This window comes from Dermochelys coriacea, chromosome 24, assembly GCF_009764565.3.
Source record: "Dermochelys coriacea isolate rDerCor1 chromosome 24, rDerCor1.pri.v4, whole genome shotgun sequence".
Lineage (NCBI taxonomy): Eukaryota > Metazoa > Chordata > Testudines > Dermochelyidae > Dermochelys > Dermochelys coriacea.
Genome location: NC_050091.1, coordinates 16,679,646 through 16,695,116, shown reverse-complemented (window position 1 = coordinate 16,695,116; position 15,471 = coordinate 16,679,646). Strand labels below are relative to the sequence as shown.

The following is a 15,471-nucleotide window of genomic DNA, read 5'->3' as shown; positions in this document are numbered from 1 at the left end:
GGGAGGTGCACCATTCCCGGAAGTACTGCAATACCAAGTTGATGCGGGGGGGTGGATGGAGCAAGCTCCGATTCTATCTTCCTGTTCCAAAAATCCATTTAATATAAAGTTCTCAGATCCAGAACTTATCAGATATTAAACTGATAACAACAGATTTAAAAATTGTCTTAAAGCTAATGTTAAAAAAATTACAATACATAGGTTGAGAAAAGAGTGTCTGTACATCTGGGTGTAGTGCTTAGATGATCCACAAATGCAAAGTTTGTTTTTAAAGTCATATGATACATAGAGTACATAATCAGCAATAACCTAAATTTAGGTGAATAGATTTAACAATGCCTTTTAGATATTAGAACCCAAATACTCCGGTACATCAGTCATGAAAAGTCATATAGAGATTTGGTTGTGGAAAATAAAATATAACAAAAAGTGAAGATTGTCTCTCAGTAACTGAAAAATAGGCAGATTTCCCATTAAGAACATGCAATCCATGCGGAAAATATTTCACTCGCTTTCCTAACGCTACTTACACTTGATTTTAGCCAAAAGGGACTATACTTGGTCTAAGATATAAAGAAAACACGCAATACTTTTACACCACCCCACACTGCCCTCTCGCTTCCACTCCTTTCCATGTCACCAGGAGCTGCTTGGAGCCATGCACCACACCCCATTAACAAGACAGTGGCAGTCACGGCCCCGAAGTGACTCCGACGCAGTCACTCGAAGCGCGAACTCCCCGCACCGATTTCTGCTCGCACACGGAGAATTCTCTCCGCCCGCTTCCTTCGGGTCGCCTCGCCGGGCCCCCGGCGGCGGCATAACCCCGCCCACGGACAGGGGACTCCGCCCCTCGCCGTCCCCTCGTCTCCCTGCCGCAGGCGCTGGGTGCCGCGCTCCGCCGGAGCCTCGCTGCCCCGGCCCCTGGGGGCGCCTCCGGCCGCCCCTGATCCAGCCACCGCCCCGCCCCGGCCCGGCCCTGAGCTCCCGCCAGCTTCTGCACTCCGCTCGGGGAGCCGGGCTGTGTATGGAGGGGAGTTTCTGGGGGTGGGGGGCGAGCAGGGGCGACGGAATTTCCGGTCCCTAAAAGTGGGGGGCCACCCCCCCCCTCCCGCGGCTGCCCTTCCTCCGAGCCCCCACCCTGGCCCTTCCCCATCCCCCGAGGCCCCGCCCTCGCTCCGCCCATTCCACCAAGGCCCCGCCCCCGCATCGACCCTTTCCCCAAGGCCGCACCCCTGCACCGCCCATTTTCCCTAATCCCCCACCCTCGCCACGGCCCCTTTTCCCCGAAGCTCCGCCCTCGCGTCGCCCCTTCCCCTAAATCCCCGCCCCTGCCTTGCCGATTCCCCGAGACCCCGTCCCGGCAGGGGCCATTCCCCAGAGTCCTCGCCCCGCCCCTTTCCCTGAGGCTCCGCCCTTGCCCCACCCCTTCCCCCAAGTTCCTGCCATTAGCTTCCCCTTCTCCTTGAGACCCTGCCCCTGCACCGCCCCTTCCCCAGGCCCCGCCCCCGGCCTGCGTCCTCCCCTCCGACCTGCCCTCGGGCCGCCCCCTCACCCTGAGTCCCCGCCCTCACGCCCCTTCTTTCGCCCAAGATCCCGCCCCCCCGGCTCCTCTCCGCCCCTCCCCCCATCGCTCCCCCTTACCGCAGGTATAAAGGAAAGGAGGACTTGTGGCACCTTAGAGACTAACACATTTATTAGAGCATAAGCTTTCGTGAGCTACAGCTCACTTCATCGGATGCACTTTTTTCCACCAAATGCATCCGATGAAGTGAGCTGTAGCTCAGGAAAGCTTATGCTCAAATAAATGTGTCAGTCTCTAAGGTGCCACAAGTCCTCCTTTTCTTTTTGTTCTGTGATTGGCTGCGATGCGGAGAGACCGGGGTGGCGCCCGCCTCTTCCCACTGCGGGGGTGGGTAAGGTGGGTTAGACAGAAAATTGTGGGTGCTCCCCCTCCTTGCCACAAGGCCCTGCCCCTCTCTGTGACCCTGCTGGAAGCCGGAGCCCAGCAAGGCCGCCCCAGCAAGCCTGCCTTGGCTTCTTGGTGTATGTCATTGCTGATTCATTTCGTTAAGTAGCACCTTGCTGCTCTGGGGGTGTCGGGGGGGGGAGGGACTTCTGCTGCTTTTCTGGTTTTTTTTTTTTAATTTCTCACCGGAGAGCGATTGGCTCCCGGTTGCACAATCTGCTAAAAACCCACCTTTGAAAGGCTGCTCGCTGCGTCATTTTTCCCTTTCGCTTTCGAGCCTCGGAGCCCCCTGCCCTCGGCAAAGTCTCCCTGTCCCGCGGCAATCACCCAAGCTGATGGGTTCCTAAACCCACTTTATTATCCAGTAGCAATAAACCAAACAAAGGCAATTCCCTTACGAAAACTGTGTTAAAGCTGAGAAAGGGGCTGGACCTGGAGGGAAACAGCAGCCTGGTGGGTAATGACACCTTGTCCATGTCTAGTGCTTTCCGGCCAGAGATCTCCAAGCGCTATTTAGTTGGGGGTTGAGCAGGGGGTTCTATATTCTATGATTCTGTACAGAAGAGGGCAGGATCATTTTGGGGAAACCAAGGCACAGAGCAGGGCTGTAAGTTGCCCATGGGCAGGCAGACCGCAGATCGCCTCCCTCCCAGTCCTGTTCTCTATCTGCTAGGCCAGTCTGCCTCCCGAAAGCCAACACAGCCTATAAAATAGGAGCTACAATTAAACTGTCCCAGAAATGCCTAGTTCCAGTGGCCCAAGTGGGACCTTGCCCCAGGGCTCTGCTGCAGGGTGGGAGGAGGGCTGGGAGTCAGGACACCTGGGTTCTTGTGGGTTTCCCCAGCTCATGGAGGAGGGTAAATGCTACCCAGGGCCTGAGTGGTGGACTCTTATAGACATCCGGTTTGTGGCGGTGCGGAGGGGACCATGGATGGCAAGGATCTTGGCCGTGCTCAGTTACAATAGCCCTTGGGCCTGTTATAATAGTCTCTGGCATCATCTGAGGGGCAGGGAATCTCCCTGGCACATGGGATTTCCTGCCAGGGACACAGGAAGAGAGACAGATTGTTTGAAAAAGGGGACACTCCCCGAGCAGGAGACCTGTGTGTGATGTCTGCCTGTACCTGCAGTAATGGGGAGGGGGAGTGGGATCCAGGACTCCTGGATTCTCTCCCCAGCTTTGGGAGGGGAGTGGGATCTAGTGGTTAGAATGGGGGGAGGTCTGAAAGCCCAGACTCCTGGGTTCCATGCCCACTTTTACCTCCGTGCAGGGTTGTGAACTGCAGTTACCTGGTGCACTAACAACGAACATCCCCAGCTGTATTTGGGCAGAGATCTCCCAGCCTCCTGTGCCAGCGCAGGACCTGGCTATTGGATGTGAAGGAAAATCTCCCCTGAGCCATTAGCAGGGTGGGGTCTATGACATAGGCTCAGGTAGTGCTGATTCCATCCAGCTGGGGCAGGGGTTCACCCTATGGGAGGAGGGTGGGCCACAGGCTGCAGGTGCATACTCAACCCCAGCCAGTATATGGGGGCAGTGGGGACGCAGAGGCTAACAGGCCCCCACCCTCACTGACCTCAGAGAGAGTCTCTCTATGGGGCACTGGGGTCCTCTCTACTGCCCCCTGGGGAAGGAGAGACAATTATCCCCTTTCACTGTTTATTTTCCTTCTTTAAACATTTCCCCCCAGATCGATCATTTCCCTCTCCGGCAACCCCTTCCCCTCCAAGCAGGCTGCTTCTGCCAACCCTCACACACACAGTGCAGTGCTCAGCCCCTCCAGCAGAGGGCGGCAGGGACACACACACACACACACACACACACACACACACAGTGCAGTGCTCAGCCCCTCCAGCAGAGGGCGGCAGGGACACACACACACACACACACAGTGCAGTGCAGTGCTCAGCCCCTCCAGCAGAGGGCGGCAGGGACACACACACACACACACACACACACACACACAGACGCAGCAGGGCTCAGCCCCTCCAGCAGAGGGCAGCAGGGACACACACACACACACAGTGCAGTGCTCAGCCCCTCCAGCAGAGGGCACTAGGACACACACACACACACACACACACACACACACACAGTGCAGTGCTCAGCCCCTCCAGCAGAGGGCGGCAGGGACACACACACACACCCAGCAGCAGGTTGATTTCCTTCACACGACCACACTCCATGTTTTCCACAATGCAGCCAGAGCCCCCCCTTTTCCTGCCCTTCCTCCAGTTCCCACCCAGGGGGGTCCCTTACCCTGCAGACTCTCCCCTGGTTCTTTCCATTGGTGGATTCTCCTGGCTAGACATTAAACTCTAAGGTTGCTCAGGAGGAAGAGCAGCAGGAGCCCTGCTCCGAAGCCTGCCATGGGGCCAGGGCTCAGCTGGTACCAGTCACTGCTGTCTGTGGGAGGGAGGGATGGAGAATAGGGTCATTAGCTCCAGTGTCGTGCAGTGGGACAGGCCAGGGGAGATGAGGAGGTGGGAGCTGGTTGAGGGGGCAGCATAGTCCTAGAGGGGACAATGAAGGCAAGTCTCAGTGGAGGGGGCAGGAAGGAAGCTGGGTTTTTAACCAGGAGAATTTTCCTCCCAAGTGTTTATTGGATATTGGAGTTTCTTCCAGGTTCATAAAACCTCCAATCTCCTCTTAGAATCATAGAATATCAGGGTTGGAAGGGACCTCAGGAGGCCATCTATCCCCTGCTCAAAGCAGGACCAATCACCAACTAAATCATCCCAGCCAGGGCTTTGTCAAGCCTGACCTCAAAAACCTCAAAGGAAGGAGATTCCACCACCTCCCTAGGTAACCCATTCCAGTGCTTCACCACCCTCCTAGTTAAAAAGTTTTTCCTAATATCCAACCTAAACCTCCCCCACTGCAACTTGAGACCATTACTCCTTGTTCTGTCATCTGCCACCACTGAGAACAGTCTAGATCCATCCTCTTTGGAGCCCCCTTTCAGGTAGTTGAAAGCAGCTATCAAATCCCCCCTCCTTCTTCTCTTCCGCAGACTAAACAATCCCAATTCCCTCAGCTTCTTCTCATAAGCCATGTGTTCCAGTCCCCTAATCATTTTTGTTGCTCTCCGCTGGACACTTTCCAGTTTTTTCGCATCCTTCTTGTAGTGTGGGGCCCAAAACTGGACACAGTACTCCAGATGAGGCCTCATCAATGTCGAATAGAGAGGAATGATCACATCCCTCGATTTGCTGACAATGTCCCTACTTATACAGCCCCAAATGCCGATAGCCTTCTTGACAACGGCACACTGTTGACTCATATCCAGCTTCTCATCCACTGTAACCCCTAGGTCCTTTTCTGCAGAACTGCTGCCTAACCGTTTGGTCCCTAGTCTGTAGCGGTGCATGGGATTCTTCTGTCTTAAGTGCAGGACTCTTCACTTGTCCTTGTTGAACCTCCTCAGATTTCTTTTGGCCCAATCCTCTAATTTGTCTCTTATTACAATAGAACCTAGAAGCCTCCACTGAGATCAGAGCCCGGTTGTGCCAGGTGCTGCCCAGACACACAGCGAGAGACAGGCCCTGCCCCAGCTGAGATCAGGGGCCCGTTGTGCTGAGCACTGCACGGACAAAGAAACAGAGACAGGCCCTGCCCCGCTGAGATCACAGACTGCCCCAAGTGAGACCAGAGCCCCCTTGTGCTGGCAGCTGCACAGGCCAATGGAAGAAAAAATGTAAATGATCACATTTCTCCCCAAAAAAGATTCCCCCTTTTTCCCCAAAAAAGTTTTAGGAATTTGGCATTTGAAACTTTTGCTAAACCTTGAATCTACCCTTTCGCCAAAGATTGAATCTGACTTTGAGCAAACATTTCCTCCAAATTTTCATCCATTGTTTTATCTGCATTTTGATCACATATGGTTCTGTTCAGTCATCATAATTGTCTGTTTCCCAAAAACCTAAAATTTTTTTGTTTATCATCCCTCCCACACCATTTTCTGTTTAAAAGATTATTTAACTTTAATTGATTATAATTTTCAACAATTGTCCCATGGGCAACGGGTATTATCAAAGGACGGGAAAGGCTGTGCCTCCCCACACAGCCAGGCGTGACCCCGCCCATGCTCCGCCCCGAGTTCCCTTCACACTCTTTTGTGGCTGAGAGGTTGGGGCAGGCAGGCTGGGGTCAGTTGTTGTGATGGCCAGGGCTAGGGGCGCTGAGGCTGGGGCCACGCCATGCCGCCCGGCACTGGGGTTGGGGGTGCTCTGGGACTGGGAGCACTCAGGGCGGGGGGACAGCGGCTGCGGGGGGACGGGCAGGGACACACACACACACACACACCAGGGCTCTGGACTCTTGGGGGGAAAGGGCGGAAGAAGGTGGGGGGCAGAACGGGAGGGGAAGGGTAAGAGGCTAGCCTCCCCCAACGGCTCATTCACCCGCCGCCAATGAGTTGCCCCTTCAAAAACATTGTACGTAAAAGCTGGGATGAAAAAAATAATGAAAAGTCTGGTGAAGAGCTAATTTTGAGGGTGGCAAACCAGACATTTTTTTCCCAATGATTAAAAAATATTACATTTCAAACAAATCTACATTATTTGAATGGGTGTTTTTTGGCCTGATGACAGGCTGATATGCAATGTCATTCGGCTGCTAGATGGCTCTGTGCGCTGGACAGGGATCCTGGAGCCTGGTCAACAAAGTGGACCCAGCTGGAGCACAAGCTGGGAGCTTCTTTATTGTGGTTGGCCTTGGAGAAGGATAGTGCTGGGATGGCATGGGGTGAGGGTTCAACCATGGTGCATGGGGGGCTCTAAGTCATTCCCTGGCTATGTAATGCATAAAGTGGAGTCAAATGCGCCCTGTACTTACAGACAACAGTGATAATGAGTGGCAGGGAGGTGGATTTCCCCGAGGGTGTTGTGCACCTCACACTGATACTCTTCCCCATCAGCCACCTGGACATGCAGGGAAGCCAGCTGCAGCTGTGCCCACCCCAGCTGCTTGCCATCTTTGTACCTCTCACTCCACCATAGGTGCTGGTGTCCAGCCAGCACATCAGGGACAGGGGTTCCCCCACGCTGCAATAAGGGCCTGAGGTGGCCACCACATGCACTACAGGGGGAGGGGCCTGCGGAGGAAGCGGAACAAGATATTAGCTAATGGCGCCCACGTGGAACAGCAGCTGGGGGCTTAGGCACAGCATGGCATGGGGCGGAGGGGCTCCATGGCTCCGTCCCTAATGCTCTAGCCCCACTCCCATATTCGAGTGATGATATAAGGAGGGCCCCTGCCCTCTCCCATTTGTGAACCTGGTTCCACCCCCTTGGCTGTGGCCCTGCCCCCAACTGGAATGTGAGTGACAGAATGGCCCCCAATCTGTGCTCTCCTGCTCTGCCCCCATGGCTGTGGCCCCACCCACAATTGGAATGTAGGTGAGAGAAGGCCCCCTCCCACCTTTGCTCCTTGGTCCCACCCCCAGGGCTGTGGCCCTGCCCCCAATTGGAACGTCAGTGACAGAAGGGCCCCTCCCATCTGTGTTTCTTGGCCCCCACCCCCAGAGCTGTGGCCTTGCTCTGGCACTTGCTGCTCACCAAGGATGGCCACATAGGTGGTGGGGGATATGGCCAGGTAGTTGAGCCTGGTGCCAGAGACCCACTCTGTGCAGGTGTAATTGCCGCCGTAAGACAAGGTTGTCCCCTGCTCGAACAGCTGAGAGGGGCCCCTGGGCAGATCCTCATAGTTATGAACCCAGAAGTAGAACTGGTCCAGACCCGCTCTCCCCCACACAGCTCAGCGTGAACGAGTCACCCTCCTTGATCAGGCCCGGGCCATCTGCGTCCACCAGGACCTTCAGGCACAGGGGAGTGGGGGGAACCGCCTGAAAAGGCCATTGGAGATGGGTCAGAAGCAGCACCCTTAAGGGGAAGGCCCCGTGCCCCATTCCCTGCCCCCCTGAGCCAGCCAGTCCCTCACCCTGGGGCCAAATGGGAGTTGGAGCCCACTAGAGGGGAAAGGCCCTGTGTCCCATTCTCCACCCCCTGTGCCAGCCAGACCCCTGCCCTAGGATCGGATTAGAGCCTGTGCCTGCTACAGGGGTGTGATGTTATTGACATGAACTGTAACCGTATAGATCATTGTTGCAACCAAGGTCCTATAGGGCACCAAATCTTGTACAAAGGAGATCAAGTGAGGTGTCTACAAAAAGGTTATAATTTGCTGGTTATGATTATGCTGTCTGTATGTGTGTATTGTTTTTGTAGTTGAAATTATGAATATTGGCTATGTACTTGTAGCTCAATATGCTTGAGTGAAGCATTTGGTCAGCTTCTTGAGAAAGGAATTTGCAGATTAAGTGCCCAATCAAGAAATACTTAACTGACGATGGACCTTGGGAGACTCCAATCAACATATGAGGAGTCTTCCTGGGACATTCAAGGTAGCATGTGAGCAATGGCTGCTGACTGCAAACTGAGTCATGGATGGATATGTGACTTGTCCGTGTGACTTCAAACTCCATCTTGCTGCTGTGATTTTCCACAGTAAGAACAAAGGAGAGTCCTTCCACATGGCAGAGAATATAAAAAGTGCTGGAAACTGCTCCATTTTGTCTTCAATCCTGCTTTGGACTTCTGGAGGAACTTTGCTACAAACTGAAGCTCTGAACGAAGGACTGAATGACCCATCCCAGCTGTGGATGTTCTCCAGAGACCTGATTTGAACCTGCAGCTTATTCCATTACTGCTACAAGCCTGAACCAAGAACTTTGCCATTACTGTATGTAATTGATTCCATTTAACCAATTTTGCTCACATCTATATTTCTTTCTTTTTATGAATAAACCTTTAGATTTTAGATTCCACAGGATTGGCAACAGCATGATTTGTGGGTAAGATCTAACTTGTACATTGACCTGGGTCTGGGGCTTGGTCCTTTGGGATCGAGAGAACCTTTTCTCTTTTACTAGGGAATTGGTTTTCATAACCATTCATCCCCATAATGAGTAGCGCTGGTGGTGATATTGGGAAACTGGAGTGTCTAAGGTAATTGCTTGTATGACTTCTGCTTAGCCAGTAGGGTAAAACTGAAGTCCTCTCTGTTTGGCTGGGTTGGTGTGCCTTAATAGTAAAGGAAACCCAGCCTTGGGCTGCAACTGCCCTGCTCTAAGTAATTTCTCCTGAATTGATACTCTCAGTTGTGTCCCTCCGGAGGTAGCATCATTACAAGGGGAAAGGCCCCGTGTCCCATTCCCTGCCCCCCAGCCAGCCAGTCAGTTCCTACCCTGGGGCCTGATGGGAGCTGGCACCCCTGAGAGGAGAAAGGCCCCATATGCAACTCACCTGTGGCTGGGGTCTGGGATCCTTTGGGGAGGCACCTATTCTGGTAGCCCCGCACCCGGCACTCCAGCACTGCCCCCCGGTGCTGCCAGATGATGTGCATGCTCTTGCATTGGCCAGCTGCAGTTTCCTCCAGGATCCGCGCCCAGCTCTGTCGTACGAATACAGGCCGGAAGAGGCTCCCCCAGTCCCAGTGATGCCATAATTGACTCTGCAGGGATGTTCTATGCAGGGTGTGTGAGGGAGGAGCCAGTCACTGCTGGGGGCACGGCCATGGGCCACCTCCAGTCACCACCCACTACCCCTTCTTTGAGAGCTTCCTCAAGCCCAGGTTGGGGTGTGACCTGTACCAGGCTCCCCTCCCAGAGCTGGGAGAGAACCCAGGAGTCCTGACTCCAGTTTAGGCTTCCTGTAACCACCAGACTCCACTGTTTCTTCACAGCTCTGCAGAATGTGGTCATCTGATTTGAGTGAAATGTTAAGAGCGGTGTACAGCAACTGTCCTTGGGGATGGTTCAATGGGCGTTGGGATGCAGCCACCTCTGGGGCGGGGCAGCTGGGGAGCAGCCGCACATAACGCTGCACGGGGCCAGGCTGGGTGGTTGGGGAAATGTTTCTGCAAGGGGAGCTGGGGATTACCTGACACTGTGAGGCACAGGGCTCGGGGGCTTCTCCAGCTTTGGCTCTGGGTCTGGAACTCAAAGGAGTAGGCGCCCCCATCTCCGAGCGCCAGCGGGTTGAGGCGCAGGGTGCAGTTGTGCTGCAGGTCGCCCAGGAACTGGGCACGCTTGGCCTTGCCATAGCCCTGCCCTGCTGCTGCAATGAGCCACACAATTCCTTCCTTGTTCCGGCTCCAGGTCACGGCTCTGACGAACTGCCCATCGGGGTAGGTGTAGGAGCAAGGGATTGTCATGCATGAGCCGCTCCGTTTGGCCAGGGGGTCCGCAGGCAGGGTCACCCCTCAGTCCTGGCAGCCTGCACCTGGAGGAGAAGCATCACTCTGCTATCCGCAGCACAGAGCCCCCTTGTGCTACCCTGGGGCACTGGGGCCATGGGCCAGCCCTGATTGCCAGGGGAGAGCCTTGCCCCTGCCCCCTTGTGACGAAGTGGGGGATTTTCTTGTTTTTTCCTTGTTTTTCCAATGGTTTGCATGCAGAGGGGGTGGAACTCAGTTTCCCTGGGTGTCACTGGTTTAACGAGTTTCAGAGTAGCAGCCGTGTTAGTCTGTATTCGCAAAAAGAAAAGGAGTACTTGTGGCACCTTAGAGACTAACAAATTTATTAGAGCATAAGCTTTCGTGAGCTACAGCTCACTTCATCGGATGCATTTGGTGGAAAAACTTTTTTCACGAAAGCTTATGCTCTAATAAATTTGTTAGTCTCTAAGGTGCCACAAGTACTCCTTTTCTTTTTGGTTTAACGAGGTGATGGGAGAAGGAGTTTGCTGTTACAGCCTGCAGTGCAGTGCCCCCTAGTGCTGCCCTGGGGCATCAGGGCCAGGCCGGACTGCCAGAGGAGAGTCCCCACCCTGCTCCCTGCAGCACAGCGCCCCTAGAAGTTTCAACTGAACCCCAAACTTTGCAGATGCCCCCTGCTGCATTTCAAGCATTGGCAGGTGGAGCTGTCGCCATGGCAGAGTCTCCCACATTCCTGGCTCCCTATTCACCCCCGTTACTGCAACCCAGCCCCAGCCCAAGTGCAACCAGCATCACTCACCGGTCAGGATGGAGAGGGCCAGCAGCAGCAGGGCCTCCATCTCCTCCAGGGTGAACGTTGACGTAGGGCCTACAAGAAAAGGAAACTGGATTTGGGCCCAGGAACGGTTCCTATGAAACATTTTCAGCACAAAAGGTGTCCCATAGAATCATAGAATCATAGAATATCAGGGTTGGAAGGGACCCCAGAAGGTCATCTAGTCCAACCCCCTGCTCAAAGCAGGACCAAGTCCCAGTTAAATCATCCCAGCTAGGGCTTTGTCAAGCCTGACCTTAAAAACCTCTAAGGAAGGAGATTCTACCACCTCCCTAGGTAACGCATTCCAGTGTTTCACCACCCTCTTAGTGAAAAAGTTTTTCCTAATATCCAATCTAAACCTCCCCCATTGCAACTTGAGACCATTACTCCTCGTTCTGTCATCTGCTACCATTGAGAACAGTCTAGAGCCATCCTCTTTGAAACCCCCTTTCAGGTAGTTGAAAGCAGCTATCAAATCCCCCCTCATTCTTCTCTTCTGCAGACTAAACAATCCCAGCTCCCTCAGCCTCTCCTCATAAGTCATGTGCTCTAGACCCCTAATCATTTTCGTTGCCCTTCGTTGTACTCTTTCCAATTTATCCACATCCTTCCTGTAGTGTGGGGCCCAAAACTGGACACAGTACTCCAGATGAGGCCTCACCAGTGTCGAATAGAGGGGAACGATCACGTCCCTCGATCTGCTCGCTATGCCCCTACTTATACAACCCAAAATGCCATTGGCCTTCTTGGCAACAAGGGCACACTGCTGACTCATATCCAGCTTCTCGTCCACTGTCACCCCTAGGTCCTTTTCCGCAGAACTGCTGCCGAGCCATTCGGTCCCTAGTCTGTAGCGGTGCATTGGATTCTTCCATCCTAAGTGCAGGACCCTGCACTTATCCTTATTGAACCTCATTAGATTTCTTTTGGCCCAATCCTCCAATTTGTCTAGGTCCTTCTGTATCCTATCCCTCCCCTCCAGCGTATCTACCACTCCTCCCAGTTTAGTATCATCCGCAAATTTGCTGAGAGTGCAATCCACACCATCCTCCAGATCATTTATGAAGATATTGAACAAAACGGGCCCCAGGACCGACCCCTGGGGCACTCCACTTGACACCGGCTGCCAACTAGACATGGAGCCATTGATCACTACCCGTTGAGCCCGACAATCTAGCCAGCTTTCTACCCACCTTATAGTGCATTCATCCAGCCCATACTTCCTTAACTTGCTGACAAGAATGCTGTGGGAGACCGTGTCAAAAGCTTTGCTAAAGTCAAGAAACAATACATCCACTGCTTTCCCTTCATCCACAGAACCAGTAATCTCATCATAAAAGGCGATTAGATTAGTCAGGCATGACCTTCCCTTGGTGAATCCATGCTGACTGTTCCTGATCACTTTCCTCTCCTCTAAGTGCTTCAGGATTGATTCTTTGAGGACCTGCTCCATGATTTTTCCAGGGACTGAGGTGAGGCTGACCGGCCTGTAGTTCCCAGGATCCTCCTTCTTCCCTTTTTTAAAGATGGGCACTACATTAGCCTTTTTCCAGTCATCCGGGACTTCCCCCGTTCGCCACGAGTTTTCAAAGATAATGGCCAAGGGCTCTGCAATCACAGCCGCCAATTCCTTCAGCACTCTCGGATGCAATTCGTCCGGCCCCATGGACTTGTGCACGTCCAGCTTTTCTAAATAGTCCCTAACCACCTCTATCTCTACAGAGGGCTGGCCATCTCTTCCCCATTTTGTGTTGCCCAGCACAGCAGTCTGGGAGCTGACCTTGTTAGTGAAAACAGAGGCAAAAAAAGCATTGAGTACATTAGCTTTTTCCACATCCTCTGTCACTAGCTTGCCTCCCTCATTCAGTAAGGGGCCCACACTTTCCTTGGCTTTCTTCTTGTTGCCAACATACCTGAAGAAACCCTTCTTGTTACTCTTGACATCTCTTGCTAGCTGCAGCTCCAGGTGCGATTTGGCCCTCCTGATATCTTTCCTACATGCCCGAGCAATATTTTTATACTCTTCCCTGGTCATATGTCCAACCTTCCACTTCTTGTAAGCTTCTTTTTTATGTTTAAGATCCGCTAGGATTTCACCATTAAGCCAAGCTGGTCGCCTGCCATATTTACTATTCTTTCGACTCATCGGGATGGTTTGTCCCTGTAACCTCAACAGGGATTCCTTGAAATACAGCCAGCTCTCCTGGACTCCCTTCCCTTTCATGTTAGTCCCCCAGGGGATCCTGGCCATCTGTTCCCTGAGGGAGTCAAAGTCTGCTTTCCTGAAGTCCAGGGTCCGTATCCTGCTGCTTACCTTTCTTCCCTGCGTCAGGATCCTGAACTCAACCAACTCATGGTCACTGCCTCCCAGATTCCCATCCACTTTTGCTTCCCCCACTAATTCTACCCGGTTTGTGAGCAGCAGGTCAAGAAAAGCGCTCCCCCTAGTTGGCTCCCCTAGCACTTGCACCAGGAAATTGTCCCCTACGCTTTCCAAAAACTTCCTGGATTGTCTATGCACCGCTGTATTGCTCTCCCAGCAGATATCAGGAAAATTAAAGTCACCCATGAGAATCAGGGCATGCGATCTAGTAGCTTCCGTGAGTTGCCGGAAGAAAGCCTCATCCACCTCATCCCCCTGGTCCGGTGGTCTATAGCAGACTCCCACCATGACATCACTCTTGTTGCACACACTTCTAAACTTAATCCAGAGACACTCAGGTTTTTCCACAGTTTCGTACCGGAGCTCTGAGCAGTCATACTGCTCCCTTACATACAGTGCTACTCCCCCACCTTTTCTGCCCTGCCTGTCCTTCCTGAACAGTTTATAACCATCCATGACTGTACTCCAGTCATGTGAGTTATCCCACCAAGTCCCAGAAAGGTTATGAGCTCCATAGCGAGGCCGGGCTTTGTTATGCAGACAAAACTAGACAGGATCGTTTTAGGGGACAAGGCAAAGATGCCACGTTTATTATGATAACAATTTGATCTATAACCACTAGCTAATTTCTAATACTTATACACATACACACACAAATGTTCTGCAGCTGCTAGATAGTTACCAGTCCTGAATGTAGCTTGAGTTCGTGGCTTGGGTTCATAGCTTGGGTTTGTAGCTTGTGGTGGCTAACTGGCCAGGAAAGCCGGGCATAAGGAAGGGCTGGGTCTCTGTTGGGCATGCACCGATGCCCTTCCATGTTGGCAGCAGAATGTTACCCTCCAAAGTCTTCCCTCTCACCCATCCTTTTTGCAGGCTTTAGTTTGAATCCAGAGTCTATAGGTCTTGCTGTGTCACGCTGCCTCTGGGTCCGGTGTGACTGATCACCCGTCAGTTGCAGACATGACATGACTTTCAGCCTAGGACCTGGCTTTGATGTTCCTTCAATTGTACCTTTCTTCTTTTCTTTTTAGGGTGGACTTTTCTTGCTTTGTCAGGGCTGTTGTCTGCATCTTCAGCCATTGGGTGTTTACACTTTATTTCATCAGGACTGGCTGGGGCTTGAGGTTGATTCCATCATCCATACCTCATTCACACATCTAAACTAAACTAATAAGACTACATCATGGTTTTTCAAAATGAAAGTTGCAGCAGGCTTTTACAAAATGGAGTGAGCATTTTAAAATGGAGTTTGAGTTACAATATGGACAAGTATAATGAATGGCAAACAGTAAGCAGAAGTTACAATGTTGAAACAGGTTTCAAAGTAGCAGCCGTGTTAGTCTGTATTCGCAAAAAGAAAAGGAGGACTTGTGGCACCTTAGAGACTAACAAATTTATTTGAGTGCAAGTTTCAGTGATTTAAGCAGCAATTGGACTGAAAGTGAAATTTACAAGAGCAGCTGGCTGAACAGCTATGGCTCTTAACAAGCATCTTAATTGTCAATTAGATAGTTATTGGGGTGACCTGTTCTATGAATGAAACAACATTCATTCATAAAACTTTACTTATGAACAATTTCATTTATCAGTTCTACAGCTTGGGGCTAAGGCAGGAGATCTCGCATCTAGTCACGGCTGAAGCCCAATATAGGAGTTACATATTCATTCTCTGGATTACTTCAGAATTCCCAGTGATCCCGTGGAGGTTTGACAGGTTCGTGTCCCCAGGTCAGGCCCAGGATTATGGAAACTGGGGTTCAGCTGGGAGCCCCTTGGGCACAGCTGTGACACTTGCACTTGAGGAATTATTAGCACATTTAACAAAGTCACAAAGGCTCCAGCCCAGCGAGGTAGATAGAGAGATGGCAGCAGGTCCCTCTGAATTGTTCCGTGTGAAACAACCTGGACTGTCAGCCAGCATCTTCCTCCTCACCATCACCTTCCTTGCTGTCATGCTGGCACCTCCCAAGGGCTACATGATGCTCTCCTGCCGCAGGCTGGGATGCGACTTGTACTTGATGTTACGCTGATGCCACCCTGCCTAATGCCTGTTCCATAGGTGTGCCTCCCCTCTTCCTTTTGTG

At 52.3% G+C, this 15,471-nt stretch overlaps 1 long non-coding RNA gene and 1 other non-coding gene across 2 annotated transcripts; one reads left to right on the top strand and one right to left on the bottom strand.

Annotated features, from left to right (window-relative positions):
* Positions 1-192, bottom strand: LOC119848160. The gene has a single exon (XR_005290193.1). It is a non-coding gene; the product is annotated as a U2 spliceosomal RNA (small nuclear RNA).
* A 1,805-nt stretch (positions 193-1,997) lies between these two features.
* LOC122457373 lies at positions 1,998-8,254 on the top strand. Its single transcript, XR_006276880.1, has 3 exons — positions 1,998-2,422; positions 3,241-3,403; positions 8,231-8,254. It is a non-coding gene; the product is annotated as an uncharacterized LOC122457373 (long non-coding RNA).
* The last annotated feature ends 7,217 nt before the right edge of the window (positions 8,255-15,471 follow it).